The sequence below is a fragment of the Alligator sinensis genome, unplaced genomic scaffold, assembly GCF_000455745.1.
Source record: "Alligator sinensis unplaced genomic scaffold, ASM45574v1 scaffold149_1, whole genome shotgun sequence".
Classification (NCBI taxonomy): Eukaryota; Metazoa; Chordata; order Crocodylia; family Alligatoridae; genus Alligator; species Alligator sinensis.
The window spans coordinates 646,710-657,464 of NW_005842823.1; the positions used below are offsets into that span (position 1 = coordinate 646,710).

The 10,755-nt window shown below is 44.5% G+C and overlaps 1 long non-coding RNA gene across 2 annotated transcripts in view; it reads right to left on the minus strand.

The window, feature by feature from the left end:
- Positions 1–10,755, minus strand: part of LOC112547940 — an 11,633-nt gene continuing 878 nt past the window's right edge. The window contains exons 1-2 of one of the 2 annotated variants that reach the window (XR_003091737.1): positions 7,864–8,157; positions 1–3,824 (exon numbers count right to left, since the gene is read on the minus strand). This is a non-coding gene — a long non-coding RNA (uncharacterized LOC112547940). Of the gene's footprint in view, positions 3,825–7,863; positions 8,158–10,755 lie in introns of those variants that run through there. The other variant, XR_003091736.1, reaches the window with a different exon arrangement.

The following is a 10,755-nucleotide window of genomic DNA, read 5'->3' on the forward strand; positions in this document are numbered from 1 at the left end:
TTTTTAAATGGACACTGTGCTTTAGCACCACAGTCTTTTTTTTTTTTTTAATGTTTTCTTAATATCTGGTAACAAAATAGCCCAGCATTCAAAGTAATAAATCACAGATGTCCACAGAATATTAAGCTATAAATTCTCTTCGTGTTTTTTTTCCTCCTCTCCTCTTCTTCTTTTCACGTCGCACTGGTCAATATGAGGGAATCAAATGGTTGTGTTCTTTGGGAGAAAATATGACAGAAAGAGGGAACAAAACATGGCGACTGCTGAATGGATAGTGTGTCCTGTAGAGAATTCAAGGTGTTGGGGAGAAAAACTGGAATAAAAGACAGCAAATCTTCCGAACAACTCACGTTTAACCCCAAAGTTGAGGCTTTCTTTTAGGGCTGTTGGATATCTCTGTCTCCAATAGTCCCCTGACCATTTGGTCCTGCCAGGGTGTACATCTTCCACAATAACTACAGCCCCAAAATAGCAGCTGCTTCTATTTGTAATTTTTAGTTGATTGGAAACTCTTGGGTGAGGGCAACACCTCGTGTTTACGTTTGCAGAAATTTATGGGTCCAGATATTTACAGCTGGCGAAGACATTTCCATGGCAAATATTTAGTTAGATTAAAGAGAAGATGATATTATCTCTGCTCCTGGTGCCTTGCACCTCGCCCTAATTGAAATGAAGACAGCTAATCTAATTTTAATTTCAATCTCGAGCCATAAATTGCTTCTTAAATGTAACACATACCTGCTGATCTGTAAATATTGCGAGGTAGCTTCATCATGCTGGTGGCTTGCTATTTAAAAAAATCACTTATGGCAAGGGAAAGCCTGGCCTTCCTCCCTCCCCCCCATTCTTCTTCTTCTTCCTTCGGGTGCACATTTGATTTGAAAATTTAGGACTGGTGGCAGAGTGCTCTGGTGTGATGCAGGGCTGAGAGGGGGCATGGTGAAATCCGAACATGTGCATGTGTTTCCTTGCTATTAATCAATACCCTTAATTCCTTCTTAGCGATGTATCTCTAAAAAGATTTTAGTTGACAAAGAAGGGTGGGGGAGCTATATTTTTTTCCCCCTAGCTATAACAGGAACCCGGATGCGAGAGCATTTTATGATCTTTTTTCCTCTCTGTAACAAAGCAAAGTAATCAATGGTAGCAATAAAGCCATAAAGGAGGCTACAACTGAAAAAAAAGCGCGTGTATTCATCTTCTATAACATTAAGGCTTCCCCTGAGTGCCACTAGGAAAAAAAAAATAAAGTTTCTAACCAAAAAAAAAAAAAAAAAGCAGATCGGTGATAGTACGCATCACGTTATTTAGCATATGTACCTTGTTAGTCTTGTTCCAGGGATCCCACCCTACTGAGCTCAACTTGTAGGCAACCTCGTGGAGATATCACAATAATACACAGAGGGAAGATTGACTGGAGTTTACTTTCCTCTGCGTTTCCTTCTGCTTCTCCTATTTCTCCAGGCATTGGACATTTTATACCCGGGGATTTTGGGGACACAAACAAACAAGCAAAGCGCTCCCCCTTGCAAATACCCTCCCTGCCCATGCACCCATGCAGATGCCTGAGGACACACGTATGTGCCCTAGATCATGTGTGTGGGGATGCGTGTTGCCTGTATGTACGCATCCTCCCTGCACACATTTAAAAGCGTGGTTACTTTGGAAACCAGCGATATATCCAGGAGATATGAAAATGTTGCAGTGGGCAGGAAATGGGGTGGATGGCTGGCTGTCCAGGAAGACTCTTTGCTTCTGGGTATGTTGCCTGCTTTTTAGGTACCCCTTCTAATCCCATGCAATGTGGGGAGTGCAAGTAGCATCAGCTCCTGCAGATGCAGAGTAGAGGAGCCTGTCCGGGGCTGGTTCACGTGGGGTGTTTCACCTATGGAAGCACATTGAGAACAATCCCAGCCTGGGCAAAGTTTGGGGGGAAAGTCGTGTCTTGGGTGGGATGATTTTGTTTTGTTTTGTTTTGGTCTAGGTGCTCAGGGGGGCTCTGGCAGTGGAGAACTGTGAGATAACCGTGTGACTAGGAGTCGAGAAAGTTAAGTGTTTTATTACTTCTGTAAACAGAGGGCAAGTCTTAAAAGTCTGGTGGATTTATAGTGAACACAACCCAGCTGCCGTAAAGAAACTTAAAATAGGTCCCTCTTCCTACTGAAAATCTGAGTTCTTGGGAGGAAAAGCCTGTAACAGAATCAGATGGCGTTTTCCTGCTTGCGCCTCTCCTCTTAGCACATTTAATGCCCTGGATATTTCTCCCATTGATTTTGTTTTAAAAAGAGTATTGGGATTTCTAGAAAGCATTTCATCAAGGTATTTCACTCCCAAAGGGTTTTTTTTTCTCTCTCTCTCACCGCCCCCCCCCTTTGAAAACATGTACAGGGAAATATCCAGGGCGCTTTCTGGTTAAATTGGTCTGCAAACAATTATGTAAACTCATCAGCAGAAGCAAGAACAGATGTTTTATTAAAACTGCTACACAGCAGTGAAAATATGCGCTGCTCCTGGAGTAGTTCTTTAATAGCAGTTGCTCTTTGTTCTCAGAAATAAAGAGCTCACAGAAATCCGAAATAACATTCACCACTCATATGCCATATTCCTCTTTTTTTTTTTTCCCTCCCCCTCTCCCTTCCCCATTCTGATGTTCACAGGAGAAATATATCACAGGAGAAGCCTCCCAACACACACACATACACACACACACACATACATATGTGTGTATATATATGTGTGTGTGTATGTATATATATATGTATGTACATATGTATGTGTGTGTGTGTGTATATATGTTGTATACACATGCACACCTACGCACGCATGCACACACACGCATATATGGGTGTGTATGTGTCGGAATTTTTTTCTCCTGCCCCCGCCCCCCCCCCCCTTTCTCTCCTCCACCTATAATTAGCGAATTGATGAACTGGTTTAGAAAAAAAAAGGCTTCAAAAAATGCAAGCCCAACACATGTGTTTTCTATCCCCAGTAATTACTGAAAGGAAACAAACCCAAATCAGTCCCCCCCACACCTCTTTCCTCCACCCACCTTCCCCTTTTCCCAAACAGCCCCAAAAGCCTTAATAAAATTGCTACTGTCCGGATCGGATTCTGAATGCCAATTCAGACGCCTGCTTATTTGTTGGAGGAAGGGAAGGGGATGAAGTTGTTTGTGGCAGCTGGTGGAGCCTGCTAATGCAACTGCAGGGCAAATCTCACCGCCCTCTGGGAGCCCGGGCATCTTGCCTAGGTGCGGAGGCAGGTTGGCCGGGGGTGCTCTTCCCACGCAGAAAACCCCAAAGCAGGGGCGAAGTGTTTTGCCTCCAGGGAAAATTAAGATGAGCTGTTGGGGGTCGGGGGGGAAAGGGGCTGATATCCGGAATCCACAGATCAGAATTGCGCCCGGGTGTGTGACTGCGTGTGCACAAGCTCGGTGTATATTTTAAAAACACCTCCAGGCTCTGGGTGTATCCTATGTGCCTCCGGGTGATGTGTACACGGTGTACAGCCCTCGTCTGGAAAAAAAAAAGAGCGGCTAGAAAGCGTATATAAAGGTGTGTAGGCAACCTTGAGCTGCGCACTCTTCGACACACAGGCGTGTAGAACACGCGTGTGCACACCCGTGCAGCTACATCTGCACACATCCACATGCTCGGGGGTGTACACACAGGCATGTGTGCATACATGGCTGGTCTTCTCCATGCAGCCCTCGAATAACACCGCGTTGGTGTCCGCGTTAAATACTCGGAGGCTGGTGGAAGTGATGCTATAGCACGACTTCCTCGTTTCAACTGATCTCACCTTCTACGTGTTATCTCTGCCTTAGGAGAGAAAAAAAAAAGATCTTGGCATTTATTAGGCACGTGAGTTCCTGTCTGGTAATTATTTAGCTGGGGCTTTCGCAGGAAATTTATTCCAGCTCTTTCCAGCAAGGCTGGCCTCATCAAATATTGCTTTGACACTAAATAACCCTTTAAAAAAAAAAAACCCTACAAAGCCAAACAACAACAACAACAACAACAAAAAAGCCCTATCAAAGTATCTGAAGATGCTTCGGCTTTGCTGCTACCCGGGCCACTGTTTCCCAGTCAGTGAGCTGTATTGTTTGCTGTTGCTTCTTTCCTCATCTCTATTGCAGTAATTACAGTCCATGAGCCTGGCAGCTTCTGATTAAAAAGAGAGAGAGGAAGAGAAAGAGGGGGGAGAGATGAAATCTCTCTTTCCACTGTATACTTTTCTGCCCAGGGATTGATAGACTGTTTACACTCTCGCCCAGCGCTGCAGACAGATAGTTTTTGCAAAGGAACAGCTATTTGGGAGGTTTATTTGCCAATTAAAGGCATCTCCTTGCCAAAGATGCGCAGATCAATAATTAGCAGTAATAGCTATTTCTCTCTCTCTCTCTCTCTCTCTCTCGCCCCACTACCCTTTTTCATATCTTTCCTCGAAGGCCATTTTTTAAAAATGAAATACCCGCCATTCCTGCAGTCTCCATGCAAGTGTCTGCAATATCCCTTTGCTCCAAAAGCAGGGCATCAAGACAATATTTGCCATAAAGCCTGTTGGAAGCTCGGTGTAATGAGCTGGACCGTTCATTTCTCCTCTCCAGCCCCCAACCTTCCTATCGATCCGGTTGTGAGGCTGAAGAAAACAGATTTTAACTTGCAATTCGCTTTCTTTCTTTTTTTTTCCCCTTCTTTTTTTTGTACGCCGAACTCTTTCGTGTTGCCCCACCTCCCAGCCACCCCGTCAAAAAAAATGCAAATACTCCCCTTTTTTTCTTCCCAAACTAAACAAAAATAATAGCTCCAAAATACCAAAGAGAGCCTGGTTTTCTCATTGCTTGTAAAGAACATTCTTCAGGCCTGGAAACATTTCCAGAAGCGGGGGAAGGAAAAAAAAAAAAAAAGACTGAATTCTGGAAACTGTCAAAACACATGTCTCATAAACAGGAAGAAGTGAGGTGTGGGGTGAAGGAGAAATTCATCTAGCCCCTTTATTTAATTGATTCCCTTTCTCCCAAGATCTTAAGTTCTTTCTGACCCCGATAAGCGTTTATTTATATTTCTTTGCCTACATTTCTTTTGCAAGGGAATAAATGGCTCTTTGCGCCTGAAATATTCTTTCCAATCGCTGGATTGATTGATTGATTGATCTTCCCCCAACCCTTCACCAGATTTCTTGGGGAATCTCAGCGCAACAAAGGACGCCAGGATCGAAATCTTCCCCACCCCAGAAACGGATCTGTTTTAACTGACCCAGTAACCGTGTTGCAGCTAAACTTAGCTTCCCCTGCGACCTACCGATGCCTGAGGAATATATGGAGAGCAACCGAGTTGCAATGTAACTCTACGTCAAATGTCCCTTCATTACTTGCACTTACGGATGAATCTCCTCGTGGCTCGAGGAAAGGCAAAATCAAGGTGTTTAAGGGGATAAAAGGGGGGGGGGTTCAATAATTGAGGGTTGAGTTGCTTACGGGAAAGCCTGGCTGCCAAAAACCAAGCAACCCCCCACCCCCTAAAAAACAACTAAAAACAGCAACAACAACAACCCCCCCCCCAAATATATTGCTTTGCAAAAGTGAGAAGGATCGTTTTATATCTGAAACGATTCTGTCTGAACGGGTCAGACAGGTACCGCGGCAAACTAACACGGCTGCGTTATGGGGGGCTTTAAATATCTATCTATCGCTATATGGATATTTATCTATCTAATCTTTATTTATCTATATATCTATATATACATATATGTGTGTATGCATGTGTATCTATATGCATATATGTATGTATGTATACATATATATGTGTATGTGTGTGTGTGTGTGTATATATATATATAAATAGTTTTATGACTTAGTATCTGGTGGCGGAAAAAAATATTACCTACATTTATTTTTTTTTTACATACAAGATAGCTGTATTAATGACGTCACGCCGAGTTGTCATGGGCAATGGGAACCCGGCGTAAAAATCATTAAGAGCGATATTACCCATACGTGTATATCTCCAATTACTTATTCTGGGTGTACGGATTAAAAATAAAAGGAGTTGCCATTTTTATTACGTTCTGGGCCGCGAACTCAACAATGAAAAATTGTTGTCATTAACTATAGGCAGTTTCATACTTTATTGTTTGCAGATCCGAAAGCCGGAATTTAATCCGAAGGAAGGAGGGGGGGAAAAATAGAATAATTCAGGAAACAATATTAGTGGCGTTAATGATGGCTTCTTTAGCAGCGATCACTTAGGCAGAATTAAACGATATATTTGGAGACAGCCTCGGTGTACTTTGTTGAATTTATACGTTTACATTGTCTTTAATCGACCCACGATTTAATATTTCAGGATTTGCTTAAATACACTCGTATTTTCAAAGGGGGGAAGATCGGTGCCGAGATGACATGCCTTATCTATTTTTATGAGTTCACGTCCAGCGGGATGATTGAAAACACGGAGGGAAAAGAAAGGGGGGAAGCAACTTCTAAGTGAATGGGGAGAAAGTCAAAGAGCTCTTGGAAACTTTTTGAAGTCCCGGTGCTTTAGTAGGGGGGTGATTATGGAAGTGGGTGGGGGGGGAAGGATCCTCTGCCTCTTGAAGGTACTAAAACTTCCCAGGGAATCCGGTCCTTATTGTAAGCCAACATTTTTCCACACACCCCCCCCCCCCCCCCCTCCCCCGCGTATCCCCTACCTGTGCACTCGATAAGCCGCTCTCTCTGCGAGCATTTGAACTGCCGGATAGACAACTCCTTTAGGGGGGGTTGCAATGCCCTCCCAAACCTGTCCCCCACCCCCCTTGCAGCAAAGAGACACCACGGTCCCCAGCTGCTGGCATGCAAGCTTCTGTCACTTGGTGGCAGTATACGGAACAAATAAACACCCAGCGGGCAGAAATTTCCACACGCTCCCACCAGACAAGTGCGGGGATTTCTCTACCTGGAGAAACAATAGCAAAAGCCACGAGAGTCCGGGGTTTCCAAAGACTGGAAGCTCTGGGGAAGACCCTTGTTGTGCCCCCAACTCTTCCCCAGCTTCTTGCTTTTGCAGCCTCCCTCCCTCGTTACGAATAGAGCCACCGGGTGGGGGGCACAAATGGGGTGCCAAGGTATGTGCCCACGATACTGCTCCGGGCCCCGGGACACGCATCTCTCGGCCCGGTCCTGGCTGCCCCCCTCCCTGGGCTGTGTTTATTTCGGAGGTCCCACAAACACTGAGCCAGACCTTAAAGTTTGGGGCTCTTTAAGCAGCTTATTGATGTAACCCTCCCCACCCTCCCTTAGCACAAACCAGGCACCTTCTGCACTGGGGGATATAGCTCCCATCCTTTTTTTTTTTCTTCCCCATACCCCTCCCTAAAAATTAGGCCTTTCGGAGCTCAGGTTCTCCACCCTGAGCTGAAGCCGAGGAGAGATCCTTTTTATTGTCAGGGTGAGCCGTGAGTTTTACACCCCCGAAGAGCTAAGAGTAACCAGATCTGTCTCTCTCCTTCCCGAACAGAGCAAAAACCATTGCCTTGGAGCCTGAAATAGGGACTCGGGAGCTTTGAAGGAGGGCGTGGGGGGGTGTGGGGTGTGGAAATAAATGAAACCCCTAGGATCTCGCCCTATGACGAATTCTTTTAAATCCAGAAGTCCCCCAGCCCCTCCAAAATGTATTCCTCTGCAGCGTTGGCTGCACAAAGCTTCGGCTATCAACATGGCCAAAAATAACATGTATTTCTGCATTTGTGACCGTGCTCCAAACCCATTGAAAATCGATCTTCCCCTAAGCAGAGGCACTAAGGCAAAGATTAGCTTATCATATCCCATATATTATTCTGGGGGCCGAGGGGGCTTTTCCAATTCGTTCCCCCACTCACCTCCGCGGCTAACGCTCGCACAAGTTTGGAGGATGTCTTATTCCTGGCTCCTCGCGGCTGTTAGTGCAATTATATAGTTAGAGTTGCACAATAAAAGTGTCCGGACCCTGTTATAGATTTGGCATAATGAACCACAGGCGTGCGCACACACCCACACACGTGTTATATTTATCCCAGGCTTATCTAATCGCTCACACACATTATGGAAAGAGGAGATCAAGTGAATTTTAGAGTATCCCTGGTTCCCAACAACATGGGGTTGGGGTTTTTGGTTTTTTTATGTTGGTCTCAGCTCTTCCTAGTCGTGGTGAGGGCCCTAAGCTTTCAGCTAGAATACGGTTTATATATATATATATAATCTCTCCATTAATAAAAGATGAGAAATTCAGGCGACAGAATTTATACTGCAATAATGCGCCAGTTTCCACGTTTATACGGGCGAGCTCGGTAGGGGGAGAAAAAAAAAATCTCTATTTTTTTCCCCTGCAAAGTACCTGTCAATAGCACGTGGCTATTTTATTATAATCTCTCCTGTGTCCTGATGTTATAGATAAAAGGAGCCATTTATTTCCTCTGGTTTAGTGTGCAAAACTCGGAGAATATAAATCACGGCGTTATTCAGTCCTAAAATGTTTCTCTGCATTGCAAGTGTATGAGCGATGACAATACGTCAGACTAAGTAGAAAATCGATGCATTAAAAATTGTTTTGTGCATAGGCAATCGCAGGCCTCACGCGAGCAAGAGGGATCCGTCGGAGCGATCGGAAACAGCGGAAGCAACACATGCCCTGGGATCACGAAGGGGGGAAAAAAGAAGAAATATTTTCTCCCCCTCCCGGAATGAACTCGAGATCCGGAGAAGAAGGCAGACAGATTTAGTCTGAAAGCACTCGAGGATCCTATTTCTGTAATCATGTGGTTCCAATAAACGCTCATTGTTTGCCCATAAACTGTCTTTACGACTTCAGAGATCGCAGCAAACAGTCTCCCATCGTGTTTGCAGAAACAAAACCAAGGCAGAGTTGTCTCCCTGGCTTCCCACCCCCAGCTCAGGATACACTCGTGCTCTCCTTTAAAGAAATAAAATCATCTCAGGAATGAGCCTGCCAGAAATTGCCCCCTCGAAAGACGCCAAATAAAACTCGCCTTTTTTTCCCCATTCATTAAAAAGCAACTGTTTTCAATTTACCAGGTCGCATGGCTCTTGCATGAACCGAAGACGCCGGCAATTTTTCGAATCATAATAGTAATAGCAGTAATAATAATAATAACATAATACTAACATTCATAGCAGCAATAATAATAGTAGTAGTAATAATAATGATAGTGATGACGATGGTAGTAGTAGTAATAATAGTAATAATAACAACAATAATAATAATACACGGCAGGAATGATCAGCTGGATTTAACAATATTTCTCAAAACAACCTTTAAGACAAAGGATAGAAGCACATGTCCCTTTTTGAACCCTAGCAAGTTCTTCCACTCTTTTTTTTTTAATAGTTATTTTTTTCCACGCCACACAGAGAAATCAAATTAAGAATCAGTCCCAGGGAACTTCGAAACCACTCAGATCACTTTAGATAACCTCTGGCGAGTTCCTACTGGAAATTAAAGGACAGAAGAGGCCGTATTTTTTTGTAACCCAGGAAAGCAGAAAGTATCCCTCCCGTTGCACGGTTTAAGCCTGAAGTCAATCAGCTTGAGAGGCCCTTTCGATAAGGCGATCAATCCATATATTGCATTCATATAGCTGGGACCCCTCAATAATTTATAAGAAGGCAGGAACCAGCAATTTTTTTTGCCACCCTTCCCCCCTTCCCAGCCTATAGTCACAACAACGTCTGTTTTATCTTTTACTTTATGGTATCATTTTATATGACCATCATTTTATACTGTGACTTCCAGCCACAGGAGTTTCGACTGCAAACACAGACACACAGTTCACGAAAGGCCGACATGCCGAGGGGAGAAGAAGGAGGAAAAAAAGAAGAGAAAATCAAATTAAGCTAGAATAGTGCATCCCTTAAGTGAAACCAATACGTGGATCGCTTTCTATAGTAGTGTGGACAGCCCGATATATAGAGAGCTAGAGATATATAGAGAGCTGATATAGAGAGCGTAGGTATCTAGAGATAGATAGATAGATAGATAGATAGATAGATAGATAGATAGATAGATCGAGATGTGTCTGTGCGTGTGTAAGAAGAGAGTCTCCTTTCCATTGCACTCACTAAAGGTCCTTCAGGAGGAAAAGGTATTCAAAGACAAGGGGGAAATAGATGCTGAATAAAACTCTAGGGGGTCAACATCATGGGAAACCCAGGTGGAATTAGCAGGAGCACCCTCATGTAAAAAGATGCCTGCAACTTGTGTCCATAGGGAGCAGAGCCGGGAGAAAAGGTTTGCAATCTCCTGCCGAGGGCCAGGAGCACAATAGGGGGAGAAGAACCGGGTTCGTGGGAAGCTCCCAGCCCAGCCGCTGGGTGTGAGTGGAGGTACGGATGGGAGGGTGAGCACAGGATGGGTGTTTTCTTCTTTTTTTTTTTTTTTTGGTGGTGGGGGGGGTGGGAAGAAATTCGGAATAACACCAGGCAGACGAACCTGGCCTTAAATCATGTGCTGGAGGCAGTGGGGGCTGGGCGTGCAAGGCCGTGTCTGTTGCACGCACACACACTCACACATCCCCCCCCCCCGCCAAAATTGCTCATTAAAAATGGCACAAACCGCTTGAGTGAGACGGCTGCTGCTAGGACGCTTCCTGGATGCGGCTCGCGGCCCGCACTGCGCATGTGTGCTCAGTAGACACCCCCTGATTTCCTCTTATGAAAAGTTTGGGGATTCTTTTATATAGAGAACTATATGGAGGTATTGGCTCTGGTGCTTAGGG